Raw genomic sequence first — 18,127 nt, forward strand, 5'->3', positions numbered from 1 at the left:
CCAATTGAACTGTCCCCTGGTTCTTTTGAGGAATTTCCAGCAGATGCTATACACGTACCACATCAGTATAAAGTCATGATGAGGGAAATGGTGCAGACCTGATCAACTATAATTCAGTTTGTTCCATTTTTGGCTCTGATCAGTGACTCAAACCTAGTTGAGTGGGTAGGATGAGAGAGGTGCCACCTTATTTCCTTCAGTTTCCTCCTTCTCTTCTTACACCCTGTCCCCAACCCAACTCCTCTCTTTTCCTCTACTTGCAAAATAAAAGCCCTGGCATTTCAATAGATGTAAACACACACTGGTGGGAAATTTGGGTGAGGTAATTGCCAACTTCAAACAGCCAAAACTGTCCTTTTACACACACACACACACACGCACATGGGCACACATGCACATGTAAACATACAGAATTAGAGACAGAGAAAGGACCACAATGATGTTTAATCTGACTTACAAAATTTTGATTTTCTTTTTGCTTGACTATATTGTCATTTTTCCACAGTGAGTATAAATCATTTGTAATATAAGTAAATAAAACTTTAAAGCAAAATATTTTAATCAGTTAAACCTATTTTTAGAAGGACTATGGAGTTGCTGTCAAGAGCTAGACAAAAACATGAGAGACACGAGAGGAATGTAGATTCCAATCATTGCAGCAAAGAGGCTGAACACAGAGTGATGGAAGTTAGCTAATGTGATGGCTAATATTATGTGTCACCTTGGCTGAATTAAGGAATGCCTAGAGAACTGGTGTAGCATTACCTCTGGCTATCTGTGAGGGTGTTTCCAGCGGTGATTGGCATGTGAATCAGTGGACCGAGTGGGGAAGATTCACCTTCAATGTGGGCAGGCACCTTCCAATCAACTGGGGGCTTAAATAGAACAAACAAAAAATGAAGAGAAAAGAACTTTCTCTTACTCTCTCCTAGAGCTGAGACAGCCTCCTCCTGCCCTTAGACATCAGAACTCCAGGCTCTCCAGACTTGGAACTCCAGGACTCACAACAGTGGCCTCCCAGGTGCTCAGGGCTTCAGCCTTGGACTGAGAATGACACTATCGGTTTTCCTGATTCTGAGGCTTTTGGACTTGGAACGAGTCGCACTATTGCCATCCCAGGGTCTTGAGCTTGCAGAGAGCCTGTTGTGAGACTTCCCTGTCTCCATAATTATGTGAGCCCATTCCCCTACTAAATCTCTTATCTACCTGTCTATCTGTCATCTACCTATCTGTCCATCCATCCATCCTATTGTTTCTGTTCCTCTGAAAATCCTAATACAGCTGCCAACTCAAACTAGGTAACTAAAATTGTTGCTAAGATGCATGTACATTGCAATCCTCAATCAACAGAGTGGCATTGTAGCTACAACAGGGCACTTAGCATATCTGTGAGAGGTGATGTCCTTGTTTCATCATGTTCTTTTGTTAAAAATTCAAGTATGTGGAGTGAGGGGTCTGACTGTTCCTAGATTCAGAATGTTAGTTTGGGCTAATCAAAGTTTTATTGTGATAAAAATAGATTAGAACATCTTTTGAACTTACCCAAAACGGTGCCTGCTTTTTGTTTTTTCTCTTTTGTAAGGTTGGAAGAATCACAAGATTAGGTGATGGTTAGAGGGCAGAGAAGACCATAACACACCATTTCCAGTATTGTCTCACCTTTAGGTTTATGAGCAATTGCAGATACTTCATTGTGGACGGTGAAGAAAATCAAGGGTGGTCAGGCAAGTTATAGCCACTGCTCAGCAAAGAGTCTGTATGTGTCTTTGATGAAATGCTTGTGGTATTTTGATAAAGTAATAGTTTTAACAAAGTAAGAGTTAAAAGTTCTTATAAAAAAAGATGTTTCTGCCTACGACTAGTGACAAATGCAACAATAGGATTTACTTGTTCAATGACACTGAGGTTTCTAGGAAATTTGCATGGTTAATGCTACTATAAAATTCAGTTCTCAAAGTGTCAAAGAGTCAGCTTCCTAAAAAGGTGAGTCAATTTGTAAAACCTTAGAGAATCACGGAAATACTCAAACTCTTTGAACATGGAAAATCCACTGAGATGCTTTTACTTTCTTTGCTCCTTTAAAAATATTTCCCCCTTGCATCCAAGGAGAGGAAATGAGTAAAAACCACATTGATGAAAGTTATTGTCAGGGTTCTAGTTTCATGTTAGGTGGTGGTTTTAATAATGGGTATTATTGTTGTTATTATTATTAACAGATAGAAGTCCTTATATAGACATTTGATAAAAACATATAATGAATTGAGAATCACGATTAATCTCTTCATGTACCCTGTTAAAAAACAAAATTCCAGCCAATTTAGTTTAAATGTCTAATTGGCTTTTACTAGTGACTCATGAATCAGTCAGCCTCCCATGTAAAAATAGAAGGAAGCTCCACTGGACATGGCAGAACAGTCAGTTTTGTGAGATAGTTTGAGCAAGAACAAAGAAACAGAAAAACACAAAAATAAATGTGGATTGGTTGACATGAGGTTACTTCAGGTCACTTTCTTGTAAGGGTTAAAGCAGAGAGGCATGTTGGCTCAGGGTAACTGGGCCCTTTCTGATTGGCTGCTTGTGAGTCTCCTATTTTAGGAAAACTAGCCTTTGGGGCGGGTGGGGTGGGATGTGGATTATCTTGCTTCGTTGCAGTTTGATTACGTGGCAATCAACATGAGTGACTGCATTTTGGTTTGGTCTGTTGGGGTCTAGCAGAGGAGCTCAATCCAAAACAATGGTCTCCTATAAATTTTATTTAACAAACTCCTGCTTTTGGTCAGGCTCTCACCCAGGTGAGACTTAGGGCATCAGTGCTACACTCAGTGATCATCATTCTGGATTTTCAGTCTCAACACATTATTCAGAGGTTAGAGTGTCCTCGTTATTACACATTTCTTTGAGTTTTTGTCATTCTAGCTGGAGAGAGACTATTTGGCATTGGGTAGATGACTGCATGCAGGAATTTAAGACTTTTGAGAGCATGCACCAGGAAAACTATCCTATCCTAGGCCTGACCCCTCCAGAAAACATGCAGAGTTCAGCAAGTACATATTGATAACCCATACTTGACAGGAGTTAATTGAAATCTAATTATAAATGCTCAAATGGGCTTGATGGACAGGAGTCATCCCAGGGAGAACAGAAAGGGACTTTCCTGACTTCAGAGGTTGACAGATTAAGCACTGATTGTAAATAACGTTTGCAATTTTATAACGGTTTCCTCACCAATACCTACTGATTTTTTGTATCATGTTACCAATACCATTATGGGTAAAGAAATGTAAGGAGCCTAACAAAGGTCCTCTAAGGAAGCCTGTGAACACCATGTAACCCTCTTCGTTTTCCCACAGTTAGGAAAGGAAATTGAAATAGCATCCCACTCATTGCCAATATTCTTTTTCATCCTTAGAAGTATTTTGTTGTCCATAGGCAATAGTGTCTGGGTGTAAGGAGGCAAAGTCAGGTAGCAGGGAACGTGCTTTGTAGCAAGGATCCCGAACCCCTGCTTAACCGGTCTATGGCCTGGGGTTTGGAGACCCCTGCTATAAAGCATGATACCTGCTACCTGGACTGGTAACTGGTCCTTGGCCTGTTAGGAACTGGGTCAAACAGCAGGAGGTGAGTGGCAGGTGAGCAAGTGAAGCTTTATCTGTATTTAAAGCCACTCCCTATCACTCACATTACCACTTGAGCTCTGTCTCCTGTCAGATCAGCAGCAGCATTAGATTCTCATAGGAATAAGAACCCTATTGTGAACCGCACATGCAAGGGATCTAGGTCGCGCTCCTTATGAGAATCTAATGCCTGATGATCTAAGGTGGAGCTGAGGCAGTGATGCTAGTGCTGGGGAGCAGCTTCAAATACAGATTAACATTAGCAGAGAGGTCTGACTGCACAGAGACCATAATAAATCAATTGCTTGCACACTCATATATCAAAACCCTATCAGTGAGTGGCAAGTGACAATTAAGCTGCATCTGGTGGCAGGCTTTATTTATTTATTTTTTTTTTTTGAGACGGAGTCTCGCTCTGTTGCCCGGGCTGGAGTGCAGTGGCCGGATCTCAGCTCACTGCAAGCTCCGCCTCCCGGTTACACCATTCTCCTGCCTCAGCCTCCCGAGTAGCTGGGACTACAGGCGCCCGCCACCTCGCCCGGCTAGATTTTTGTATTTTTTTTTAGTAGAGACGGGGTTTCACCGTGTTAGCCAGGATGGTCTTGATCTCCTGACCTCGTGATCGTCTCGGCCTCCCAAAGTGCTGGGATTACAGGCTTGAGCCACCGCGCCCGGCCGGTAGCAGGCTTTATAGTGGAAAGTGAGTTGAGGTACTTCAATTGTATAGCTGCATCTGGTGGCAGGCTTTAAGTCAGAATCTGCGACTTATTTTAGTCCACATGTGGCCCGCCCATTATTTTATTCACCACTGCTGTCTGTGACTCTTTCCCGCATTGCGCACTTGCCACAGTCACAGTTTTGGTAAGCCCACATGCTAACCATAGCCAAAATGAGTAAAAAACAAATGTCACTGGAGAGCTTCTCTGCAAAAGGGGAAATGCCCAATGATGAAACAGCAGAAGACTAAGACTGTGAGCAAAAAGAAAGCTGCATTTAAAAGAAAATACCAAGTGTATTACTTAAATTACAGGTTTATTGCAACAGGTAAGTCACATTCTCCAAGCCCACTATGTATAATATATGGCAACTGGCTATCCAACAAAGCCATGAAACCTTCAAAACTGCTTTACCACATAGAGACAAAGCACCCTGCATTAAAAGGTAAGCCTCCGGAGTTTTTCAAAACAAAACAAACAAACAAAAAAACATGAACATAACGAACAGAAGCAATTATTGAAGGACATCACTTCATCAAATGTGCCTGCACTCACAGAATAATTCTTAGTGGCTAACTGCATTGCTAAAGCTAAGAAGCCCTTTACTATTGGTGAAGAATTGATCCTGCCTGCTGCTAAGGACATATATCATGAACTTCAGGACAGACCGCAGTTCAAGAGGTGGCATGTGTTCCTCTTTCAGCTAGCACCATAACTAGATGAATTGATGAAATAGCAGATACTGAAGCACAACTGATTGAGAGGATTAATGAGTCTCTGTGGTGCACAATCCAGGTTGATGAGTCTACCGATGTTGACAAGGCAACAGTGCTTGTTTTTGTGCACTATATATTTCAGGAGGATGTGCATGAGGATGTGTTATGTGCACTTTTTGTTGCCAGTCAACATTATGGCTGCAGAAGTATTCAAGTCTTTGAATGATTACATATCAGGAAAACTGAAATGGTCATCTTGTGTGGTATATGCACAGATGGAGTGGCTGCCATGACTGGACGGCTTTCTGGTTTCACTACTAGGGTCCAAGAGGTTGCTTCTGAATGTGAGTCTATGCACTGTGTCATCCATAGAGAAATGCTGGCTAGCTGAGAAACGTCACCTGCACTTAACAACATTTGGCAGCATGTGATTAAAATGATCAACCACATCAAAGTACATGCCCTTAACTCATGCCTGTTTGTGCAGCTCCATGAGGAGATGGATGCAGAGCACACAGGCCTTCTCTTATACACAGAAGTGAGATAGCTTTCTAAAGGTAGATTGCTGCCAGAGTTTTTGAATTACAAGAACCACTCCAAAGACTTCTTTTAGAAAAACAGTCACCACTAGCAGCACATTTTAATGACACAGTATGGGTCACAAAACTTGCTTACTTGTGTGACATATTCAACCTGCTCAACAAATTCAATCTGTCACTTCGAGGGAGAATGACAACTGGGTTCAAGTTGGCAGATAAAGTGGCAGCATTCAAAGCGAAACTAAAATTATGGGGGCCATGAGTGAACATGGGGAATTCTGACATGTTTCAAACATTAGGAGAAATTTTGAGGGAGACTGAGCTAGGGCCTTCTTTCTTCAGCTGGTGGATGATCACCTATCTCAGCTTTCAAAAAAGTCTGAGCATCACTTCCCAACCACAAAAGACGCCCAAACTGGAAAGGAATGGATCCACGATCCATTTGTGAATAAGCCAGGTGAATTGACTTTGTCCATGCTAGTAGAGGATCAACTGCTTGACACCGCAAATGACAGTGGCCTTAAAAGTGTGTTTAAGACAACTTCAAATCCTAATTGTCAAGGTGGAGTATCTGGCAATTGGCACAAAAGCACTGAAAAGCCTGCTTCCATTTCTAACATCCTATCTTTGTGAAGCAGGGTTTTCTGCAGTGACAGCAAACAAAACGAGGTAACAGAGTAGACTGAATGTAAGCAACACATTTCAGGTGTCATGGTCTCTCATCACCCCCAGATAGGGCCATCTAATTGCAGGAAAAGAAGCTCAGGGCTCCCATAGATTCCGCATTATGGTGAGTTCTATAATTATTTCATTATATATTACAATGTAATAATAATAGAAATAAAGTGTAATAAATAAATAATGACTAATTGAGAGGTTACCATTTTACAGTCATGTGGTTTACCTTCATCAGTTAAGGGCAACAAAGTAGGATTGGGAGCATTATAGCATTTCAAATGAAGATTAAACAGTGAGAGTAAAAGGATTTCATAAGAGATTAGTCTGCTCACAAAAAGATGTTGGATATAGCTAGAATTGAATGGATACAGCAATAAATATAATGCACTAGAATCATTCTGAAACCATCCCCAACCCGTCTGTGGAAAACTGTCTTCTCTGAAGCCAGTCACCAAAAGTTTGGAGACCGTTGCTTTATAGTTTTCTTTTAGCTGAAGGATTTAGATAACAGACCTCACAGGATGGAGTAATAGTTTTGGCATGAAAGCTGGGTAGAGCATCTCCCTGATATTCAGGCTTCTTTGTAGGTGTCTTTTTTATGATAGCAATCTCTTTAGACAGCAGTATAGCAGTAAGGAACTCATTAACTTGTGGGTCATTTTTTATTGACGTACCTGCAGATGTGAAGAAATCTTTTTGTTTCCAAAGCATTCCAAAGTTATGAACCACTGCAGAGGCACAGCAACTGTCACTCAGACTGGTTTTTAGATAAAATACAGGCATGGGCAAGTGCACAAAGCTCTGCCTGTTGAGCAGACTTCAAGAGGGGCAGTTTGCCACTTTCAATGAGCTCATATTGGATGGTGAATGCATATCCAGCACAAAAGTTTTCTTCCTGATCTTTAACATCAAGATCCATCCAAAAGAAACAAAACAAAACAAAACAAAAAACAGAAACGCTCAAAAAGAATTTTGAAAAGGAATTTCCTGCAAATCAAGATGGAAAATAATGACTAATTGAGAGGTTACCATTTTACAGTCATGTGGTTTACCTTCATCAGATAAGTGCAACAAAGTAGGATTGGGAGCATTATGCATTTCAAATGAAGATTAAACGGTGAGAGTAAAAGGATTTCATAAGAGATTAGTCTGCTCACAAAAAGATGTTGGATACAGCTAGAATTGAGAAGACTGTACTGCATGTGGTGTGTGAGGATACAAAGCATTACCTAAGATCGGATTTCCAGAAGCTACAACCAGTTTTTCCACTGCATTTAGCTTTAAGGCAATTTGGGTATGCCCTAGTGACTGAGTTTAATTAAGCACTATAATAATCCATGGCCCAAGCTTTCCACCACGTAACTGTGTGACCATACCCAAGGTCTGGTTATTACTCTCTTGCACAAACAGGGTGGAAGGTTTTGAATAATTGAGCAATTCTAAGGCAGGGGAGCTTTGTAATTTTGTAGTGCCCTTATTATCCTACAAAGGTTGTCTCATGTTCTTTCTTCCCAAGGAAGGGGTAAAAGAACTGAGCTTTTAGACTTCATAAATGTTAATAGGAAAATACTGGGGACTCACAGACAGCAATATCCAAGTAAATCTAAACACCTGCAAAGCTGTCTCCTATTTACAGGTCTGGGCAAATCTTGGATAAGCCTAACTTTATTAGGAGACAGTTGGAGATTTAGATCTTAGCACTTAGATCGTGTCCCAAATAGTGAACAGTATCTGATGATAACTATAATTTGTCTTGGGAAACCTTATGTTCCTTCTCTACTAACCATTATGACAGATAGATAGACTCCTGTTGGGATACCTCCTGTCAGTAAACACACTAAGAGGCCATTCACATACTGCAAAAGAGAGTCAAGCCTCTAGGAACTGGAGGGCACTCAAGTCTCAAGCACTTGAGAGGAATAGGAATGGCCTTCAGTGAACTCCTGAGGCATGGCCATCCAGGTATATTATTGATTATTCCAGGTGAAAGCAAACAGATATTGACTGTTGGGGTCAACTGGAATGCTAAAGAAGGTTAATCATAGGTATACCACTGTAAACGATTCAGAATTTGGGAGAACCTGTGACAAAAGAGTAGGGTTTGGGACCACTGGAAAATAGGAAATAACTACCCTGTTAATGGTTTGTAGATCCTGAACAAATTGCTACCTTTGCCTGTTAGATTTTTACGGGGAAGATTGGTGAGTTACAAGGATTGGTACATGATATAATCAATCTCTGAGCAACTGGGTCTTCTATTATTGGCTCAAGACTTTATATGACCTCCAGCTTTAGTGGAGGTTAAGGGAATTTGGGAAGAGGCTTAGTGGGGTCTATTTAAATTTTAATAGGCTCTGCACTTTTTATTCTTTCAATACTAGTATTAGACATGGCCAATATGCCACTGAGTTTCTCAGTTAAGTAAGGAGCATTTTGTGGGCTGTCCTTTTCCTCTATATCTAGGACAGATGGTCAAGTCTACAGGAGATCTGACTCAGGTGAGTCAAGAAATTTCAGAGTCAAGTCTCCGTTACAGGCAAATCACATCAGGCCTTTTAGCTCAGACAGAAGGTCTCTGCCCAATAACTTGACCAGGGTTGTGTTACACAGCAAAATAGAATGTTTTTCAGAAAAGGGCCTTGAGTCACTTGTATAGGTTGAGAAGCAAATTCTTCTTGAATTTGATTTCATACCTCCACAGCTAACATTTCCTTTTTGTTCCAAGAAAAAGGCTGTCTTGTAAAAGTGGGGTGTAAAGTAGAAAGAGTGCCTTGAGTGTCTATCAAAATTGGGTGAGACCTCCAATGGATTTTTATCTTTGTCTCCTCCTGACTATTTAAATGCATAACTGGTAGTGGCTTACCATAGTTTTCCACAGAGGCCCATCAGTCTTGGTGGGTAACATGGAGATTACTACTGGAGAGTGGGCAGTCTGTGTTTAGAGGCCTCCTTTGAAATCTTTGAGGGCAGTTCCTATTCCAATGTTCCAGTTGCTTGCACAAATGGCAACATTTTCTTGGAAACTGCTTTTTTAAGGGTAACTTCCTAAGAAAGCACTGTGGTAGGTCCAAAGGTCATTTAAATGTTTGATGCTATGGAGTTGCTGAAATTGCAAAACCAATATTTGGAAGCTCTTTGTTTCTTATCTTATTCTAAAGACCTTTCAAAATATTCAGCTATAATCACTAATTCAGCTAAACCTGTAGCCTCCTACCCTATCTTTTGTGTTTTTATGAACCAGGTAATTTCAGGGGAGAGTTCATTTACAAAGCGGGTGGCTAGGGTTGGTTGGGTTGTATTATCCACTGCGTAGAAGGCAGAATGCTAAAGAAGAGAGCTTTCCCTAGGTTTAGAAAATTCTTTAACTATAGCCCTAAGCTCATTTTTTGTCCAAAGATCATAAGTCACTCGGGGACTATCGCCTGAATTCTCAGGTGGTTGTTTCTTATAAGGAAACTATATAACCATTTTTTTTTTTCAGAGAAGAAAGGTGATTCAGACAGAGGGTTAGTAGGCTGGAAACACCCAGGAAAAGGAGAATAGAGTGGGGCAGTAAGACTCCCATCAATCATACCATCCTTGGTGTGGGAGATAGTTTGTATTTTCAATTTTTCCTTAGCTTTTTGCAATAAATCTAAAATGTCTATTTTAGGTTCTTGTAATCTCTTAGAAGCTTCTATCTGTCAATTAAAATATGCATCCCATTCTGTCTTCGTCATTCACGAAACCTGGGTTTCAAGTACCCCTTTTTGATGAACAATCTTCTCCATTTGGAACGTTCCACCTATGGCTATTGTAATTCTGAATTATCTTTGGTAAAAAGTTGCCACTTTTGTAAGTATTCATAGCTTCTGGAGCCATAATTTTCATATGTGAAAAAGATAGGCATACTGCAAAGTGAAGTACTCAGTCCTTTAGATAATAGGATCCCAATTTTACATTGAATCTTGGGTCTCTCGGAGCTGAGATAAAAACTTAAGGAAGAAATGTGAAAGGGTTCAGTTGTGTGCTATTTTCATCGTGTTCTTCATTGCATAGACATATTCTTAAGGTTGGCGGGTGACCTAGTATCATCTAACCCACCTATGACCAACTTATTCTAACATAGGAGTCTTTTTGTAGGTGACAGGGTCCACTGGCAGCTTTTTGGTGCCCAACCCAGTGCCCACCAGTCAAGTTGTGGCTTGGCTCTGAGATTCCCTTGACCAACTTAGCCAATGATTTTTCCTTACCTTAGCCCATAAGAATAAAAGCAGTGAAGGGAACCCAAATTTCTGAAAACTTGTGAAAGATGGAGACACTTTCTGGAAGTAATTGCCATTTACTGTAATTGCTCTCAGTTACCTTTAAAACTAAAGCCCGCTCGCTGATCACTGTTAACACCCAAAATCATATGCCCTGCCATAGTACAAACAAACTCTTGGGACAAAAAAGCCAAAGAGATCAGGGTGCTCAAATGTAAAAGACAGCAGAGCTTGGACCTGAGAGAAACAGAGACGGACAGAAAGAGAGAGAAAGTTGCTCATGACTTCCAGGCTCTATGAGGAAGAGAGTAGACTTTAAAGGTATCAGCAGTCTTTCCTTTGGGTCCCTTTGTGGTTGCCAGAATTTTTAAAAATAAAATTTCAACAAATTTAATTTAAAGATGTAATTGGCTTTTATTAGTGACTCATGAACCAGGCAGCATCCCACCTACAAATACAGGTAAGCTCCATTGATCATAACAGAATAGTGGTTTTTTGTAAGGTAGATTAAGCAGGAAAAGAAAAGAGAGTAATACAAGAACCAAGAAACCAACCAAAACACACACAGACACACACACACACATACAAATAAAAAACAGAAAGCAGAATGGTTAACATCAGGTTACTTTCGTAGTAAGGGATAAAGTAGAGAGGACTTCCGTATCATGCTGGCTCAGGTTGATTGGTCCCTTTCTGATTGTTTGCTGTGAATCTCCCACTGTTTTAGAAAAAAACTGTCCTTTTGGGGGATTATCTTCCTTCCTTTGAGTTTCAGTTTGATTATGTGGTACTTAGCATGGACTACGTTTTGGTTTGGTCTGTTCAGGTCTAGTGCAGGAGCTCAATCCAAAACAATGGCCTCCTATAAATTTTATTTAACAACCCCAAAAGTCCAATTTTTTTAAAAAAGCAGAACAGAACAAAAGAATGGGGAAAAATAGCAAACTCTTCCTACCACAATTGGTACCCACAGAATGATTTGGGGAGGGGAGAAGGTTAGGGTAGAACCAAAAGGGGGATTTCCAGAGGAGAACCAGGATCCTATAAACTTGTCTTCCCAGGACTTTTTCCAGGCTTTCCCAGGTTACCACCTCTCTTACCTCCACCCCCCACCCCAGAACTTTTCAATTCATTTTCTTTTATAAAAGACCTTGATGGCTTTTCAATTTGGGGTTCTAATCTGAAAAAAAAATGGCTCCCTGTGGCAGAGCATGTAATTATTATTATCTATGCATAACAATAATTATATAAAATTATAATAATAAACATCCTTGAAACTACCACCCAACATGAAAATTATAACCTTATGATTTTAACAAACTGAGTATGAAACAACTTCAAATAACGGGGTAGTCCTCTTCATAACCCATATCGAATTGTTTAATAGCATATAACAAGACAAAGTAATAATAACTTGAAAAAAAAATAGTTAACCTTCTCAAGCGAAAGAAGTCTAGAAAAAGGAGGACCAGGATTGAGGCTCCATGGTGATGAAGGATCTAAGACTTCCTTCATTTGCTTTGCCATCTTTAACTTGAAACTTTTTTTGCAAGATTCCTTTTTAGTCCAAGATGGCTGTAAGAGTTCCAAGCTTCACGTCTGCATTCCAGACAGCAGGAGAAGCTTTTCTGGAAAACTCACCCAACAACTTCAGCTTATATCTCATTCACACCCCGACTCTGAGAAGTGAGAGAGAAATGTAGCTTTTCATTTGGGCACATTGCTCTAGAATTTATCACAAAGGATGAAAAGGAGTATTTGCTACTGGATTGGCACCTGGCAATCTTGTGCCACATGCTTCGTGCACAAATGCCGCTCAACACTGAAAAATATTTTTATCAACCCACATCTTTATTCTTCCCTCACTCACCTCTGTTCCTCATGAAGGAAAAGGAACTTTTAGCCCAAGGTGCATCAAGCTATGATTATGACAAGTGGCAAGAAAAAGATGTCTTTCTTACAGATGTTCTTTTCTGAAGAATCTGACAGAGCCAGGATTCATGTTCTTCTGGTCTCTGACCTGCAAAATGCTGCAGGTGTGGCCAGGCTTCTAGGAGATAGCACAGAGACCAAAGCAAGGGACATCCAAAGCTAGTTATCTGGGGATGGAAGGATGCCCTAACAGGAAATGTAAATGAACACAACGTATTCTTCTTCTGGGCTCCCCATGGTTTTCCTAATCCTCTACTATAAGATCAGATTTTTGATATCAGGATGGTGGGGTGACATTTTGTTTTATAGTATAACTCTCAATGTCTGTCATTGGAGGTATTTGGCTGGGTGAGGGGGAAGAGTCTTATCAGTGGAATCACAGAGGCATAGCTTTAGTTTTAACTGCTTAAGTATTTAGAAATTATCTCCATGAGAACTCATCCATGTAAAGTTTTCATCATTTGGAACTTCTAGGATACCACATCCAAACCCAAAAGAGTACTTCACTGAGGACAGAGGTATTTTCTAAACAAGTTCAAACATGAAACTGGGATGACATTTCAGATCGCACTGCCCTTTTCTACCCCTCAAAAAATTTCAGATTAAGAGTATCAGCATAGTAATTAGGATTTAGAGAGGAAGACACCTCCAAAACAAACCCATTTGGAATTTATCTGTAGACCCAAGGATTGTACCCACACTGGGGACCACAGAAAATAACCTACCCTGAGATGTGTTTGATATTTTTGAAAGAGGGCAACTTTAAGCTGGACATTTGGTAACAAGAGAGGATAGAGAAAGGAAAACCTTGTTTTATCTGTTTGGGTGCCTTGTGTGATCTTAAAAGTTTTTATCCAGCAGATACTACTAAGCCCAGGGCCTTGTGGCTAGGCTGGTTCTCTCCTTTCCAATCGGAGGCCTCTGCCACAAACATGCTCCACCAGATCATCAGTTGGGCCAAGATACATCTGAGCTTGATCCCCTTTTTGTAATATTTATTGTAGCTGGAGGTACTAGAGGAGCACTGTATCTCTTGTGTCTGGCATTGTTCAAACTAGATGTTAGTTGGGACAGAAAGAATAACCCAGAGCCATGGAACAAACTGGGTCCCAGTGATCTATACAAGTTCTACTCAGTGAATGTGGATTACATCGAACTGAATAAATAAAGTCCAGATTTCTAAATGAAATGTTTCACTATAAAGCTGCTTTAGAATGAAGGTCTTCCAGAAGCCATCCCCACAGTTTTCCACTTAACCAGGAAATATTTCTGCTCTAAATGCATGAAATCATGCTGATGTAGTCTACTGGAGATTACACTGATTAATAAATAACTGAAACTTGAAAAAAGAAGTTATTATCCAACTTGATGCTCAGAAAACTGGAATCTGGAAATCTGAAAGATCACCTTCCTCTTTTCATGTGGCTCTTCTTCCTGCTTGTCAATGGAATTCACTTCCCGTGGTACCACGATGTTCAGCCATCAGATCCAGCTCAGCTCATATTCTGAATCATTGCTAATTCTAAGGGTAAGCTTTTCTGTTGTGGCTAAGCGTCACTATGGTCGCAGTTATAGCACAGATTGGGAAATGCAAAGAAGAATCAAACTGCATTCTGTAGGCCCAGGAGAATGTCAGATGTGTATGTGCAAAAGGGAGGAACGTTGCTTCATGCTGGATATCCTGCAGAGAGAAAAGGTTGACTTTCTTTTTAAGCTCCAATTATATTTCACATAAAGTAAATCAACTACCTTTTTACAATGAGTTGTGAAGTCGTGAAATGTATCTACTTGCAGAAAAATAATTCCACAGGTGTATAGCTGTGTATATTTTTTTAAATTTAGAGTCTGTACACTGGGATAGAATTTAAGGAACCAGAAATCACTTTTTCTCATGACAGTACCCACCACAGACATCAGACATCAACTTTTTCCCAAACTTTAAGCACTTAAAAAATAGGTCTAGAAAAGGGCATGTTGCCTTTTTCCCTACTTCTATAAAGAAAGGGATCCAGATCTTCATCAGTTTGGAAACCAGAAATGCAAACTAATAGGTGTATCCTCCTGTCTCCTCCCTTTCCTGAGTTTCTTTTAACTTCCCACTCATTATCTTCTTCTCCCTGCTTTTCTCTCTTCATTTCCATATCCCTTCTTTTCAAAAGGACTCACAATGACTTTCAAAAACATACGGTATCATGAGCACTCTGGTGGGCTGACTAATGGCCCCCAAAGATATCTATTTCCCAATCCCTAAAACCTGAGAATATGTTACCATACATAGTAACAAAAAGTCTTTGCAAATGTGATTAAATTAAGAATCTTGACATGCAGAGATTATCTGGATTATCCGGGTAGGCCCATTATAGTCACAAGTATCCTTATAAGAAGGAGGCAGGAGAGTCAGAGTTAGTAGTCACAGATGTGATGTACGTAAAAGGTTACAATAATGTGAGGAAGAGGCTTGATGAACCAAGAAATGTGTGAGAGCCCTAAAAACTAAAAAAGACAAGAAAATTGATTCTCTCCTCAGAGCCTTAGTAAGGAACCAGCTCTGCTGACACCATGACTTTGGATTACTGGGACTGATTTTGGACTTCTAAGACAACAAATTTGTATGTTTTTAAGACACTAAAGTTGCGATAATTTTTATAGCTGAAGTAAGAAACTAGTAAAAAGACCAAGAAACAGTTCCAGATTAAAGGAGATTAAAGAGGCAAACAAATAAATGCAAAACATAATTCTGGATTTGATCTTGAACTAAACTTTTTTCTTCAGCTAAAAAGTATATTAGTGAGACAAATGATGAAATTTAAACAAGGGCTATATATTAGATTATTTTATTAATATTAATTTCCCAATTTTGAAAATTAAATTAGGGTTGTATACAATGTCTAGAATGTCTTTGTGCTTAGAAAATAGACATGGAGGTAGTTAGAGATAAAGGAACATTATGTCTGCAACTTAATCTCAAGTAGTCACCCCCTCATGCACACACAAATATTGTGAAAGTTGTCAGAATCAAAATGGAGTCACTAATGTCAAGAAAATTCCGACAAATAAAGCCACAGAAGACCATGAACAGAGTTCTCACATTTGTATGCCTTATAACACAAAAGACTCTACAAAAAACACAACTTTGCACAAAGGCCACTGCAACCTTACACAAAAATTATCTCTGCACAGACATCTGTCCAGCAACTGCCTGTCCAACCTCAAAATGGGTGTGCTTGTCACAGGTCTTAGTAGTCAAGAATAATTACTTCAAAACAATTATGAAAGCCTCCTTTTTTTGTCTTTAAAAACCTTAGCCTTCCTTTACCTCCTTGAGCACAAACATAGTTTACTATGACATGCATATTCCCACTGCAATGTTCTATTCCCAAATACACAATTTTTTTTTTCTTTTTGAGAGACTCTGTTTGTTATTTAGGTTGACATATATGGTATCAGAAGTGGGATCTGACAAAGATCACTACTGGAAGAAATTGGTGGCTTTTGGAACCAGTGTGCAGTACTCTCACTCGAGCCCTTTGATCCCTCCACTTCCACAGTTCACCTTTTTGGCCCTTATGAGCTAAGCCTCTCTCCTTTTGGCAGGGGCTTTTTTACTTTATTTGGGATCTAGTTTAAATAAGGCCACTTTAATATAAAATCTTACATCCCTTCTGGGCTATAAAATACTTTTTATTCTCAGTCTTTTCTGGTAAGTCCTAGTATAAAGACAAGTCTTTTCGATTGAATACTCTTGCTTTCTAGAGAATTTACATTCGGTTTGTGAGGCATGTCTTCTCTGGGTTCCATGCCTAGTTTAGTATTTCATTTTATCTGCACACCTGGGTTAAAATTTTGTGAACACTCTTACCTTGGTTTCTTTTGATTATGTTTGACTCCTTTCCCTTAATATTTCTGAAAATCTTCTGGGAGGAAAAACATAAACATTCTAAACAGTAGACACAAGATGGCTAATTAAAAGCCAATAGAGCAGTCATCACCAACTAAAATACCAGTTTAAACCTCTGATATTTCCTGGATTTATAGTTTTGTTGCTCTGAGGGATTAATAAGAAACAGAATGGAATTCTCAAATATTAAGGCATGCCAGGTTTCCTGGGCCTCCAGCTGGCTATGCATTATGGGCATTATTTTAAAAACCTGCAACTATGCAGTTAACATGTAGTCTTTTAAGTTCTTTCTCTCTAATTTTTTTTTTCTACTTTAAATATGTTGGCTTTTCTACTAGTGGTGAAATAAAACTCACCACTATCTCACTGCTCTGGCATTCCAGCCAAGATTTAAAAACAAAAAAACAATTCTTAAAGGGCTTTCATATGAATAGCTTTACAAACTACAACAGCTCCACAGTAACTAACAACACAGACACTTTCCAAAAATATAAATTTAGGTTTGCCTGATTAACAATTGTGTACAATGATAAAACATTTAAATCAAAATTAATAATCTAAAAGAAAACTATTAAAATGCTTCCCTGCCCTCATGTGCTAATCAAACAAATCAGACTGGCAAACAAAAGACAAATTTGTTACTAATTCAAAGCAATTTGGGAGATGTTTTTCATATACAATTCAGCTAGTCCTCACCACAAAGCAAACATTAAAAGTTTAAACCTAAACTCATCTAAAACTGGGCAAAAGGAGTAAAAGAGGTTTTAAAATCAAACTGCCCTGAAAATGCTTTACTCAAAATTTTGGTCCACAGCCTTACCTACTGGGGCAAATAAAGTTTAGCCATATGAACAGGTTCCAATTTTGTGAAAAATATAATTTGGATCCAACTATCTTTTATAAACTGATGAATTTATATTACTATCCCCTAACTAAAATTCTAAAATAAAAACTATAAGCTCTTTGTTTGTGTATGTATGTGTTTAAATATATTTATACATATGTACATGTATTGCATTGTATGTTTTGTCTACATGGCAAAATCTGGCTTAGTTGACCCAAATTCCCTTAAAAATTTTTATTTAGATAAATAGGCACTCATATAAAATATAAAATATATAATTATTAACCCAAATGCTTCTTAGTTCACATGACTTAAGTAAATCTTTAATAAATAAGCTCGTTTTTAAATTATTGATAAAGTAAAATAAAATGTCTTCAAAATTGTCAACATTCATTTTGGCTGGATTTACTGGTCAGACAGATTTATATTTTCTCTTATATAGATAGATACACACAAACAAATATATGTTCATATATACTAAGGTGTCAGGGTTTGGGGTGAAAGTTATGAAACTATTAACCCAGTCTAAAACAAACCTTTGTGTAATATTTTGATAAATAAAACCAAATTGATATTGTTGGTATAATAACAACAGCTAACTCTTCCATGTTATTGGGATAATACTTATATATTTAACTTTAAGGTTCTCACTTGGGTGAACACCTAATGTTTACACATTATAAAAACTGTTAACAAAAGAAGTAACTTAAAGTAGTGACTATCTTTGTCTAGTATCTCAGTTATTATAAATAATCTTGGTAAACTGTTAAAAATAATATAAATGAAATAAATGATTACAAATAAACTTTTCATAGAACTTCAAATCTTAAAGTTCTGTTAAATTAAATAATAGATAATCATTAAATGTCTGAGTTATTTCCAAATAAAATTTAAAAATTGTTATAGAAAACTATGTTTCTAAAAATTATAAAATGAGTCTCATCTG

At 38.6% G+C, this 18,127-nt stretch overlaps 1 protein-coding gene and 1 pseudogene across 2 annotated transcripts in view; one reads left to right on the forward strand and one right to left on the reverse strand.

The window, feature by feature from the left end:
• Positions 1-18,127, reverse strand: part of RNF20 (ring finger protein 20) — a 96,593-nt gene that overhangs the window by 47,570 nt on the left and 30,896 nt on the right. The gene's annotated exons all lie outside the window — the stretch shown is intronic.
• Positions 10,940-14,111, forward strand: LOC108537162 (cytochrome c oxidase subunit NDUFA4 pseudogene; annotated as a pseudogene).

This window comes from Rhinopithecus bieti, unplaced genomic scaffold (assembly GCF_001698545.2).
Source record: "Rhinopithecus bieti isolate Rb0 unplaced genomic scaffold, ASM169854v2 scaffold_12088, whole genome shotgun sequence".
NCBI classification, from domain to species: domain Eukaryota; kingdom Metazoa; phylum Chordata; class Mammalia; order Primates; family Cercopithecidae; genus Rhinopithecus; species Rhinopithecus bieti.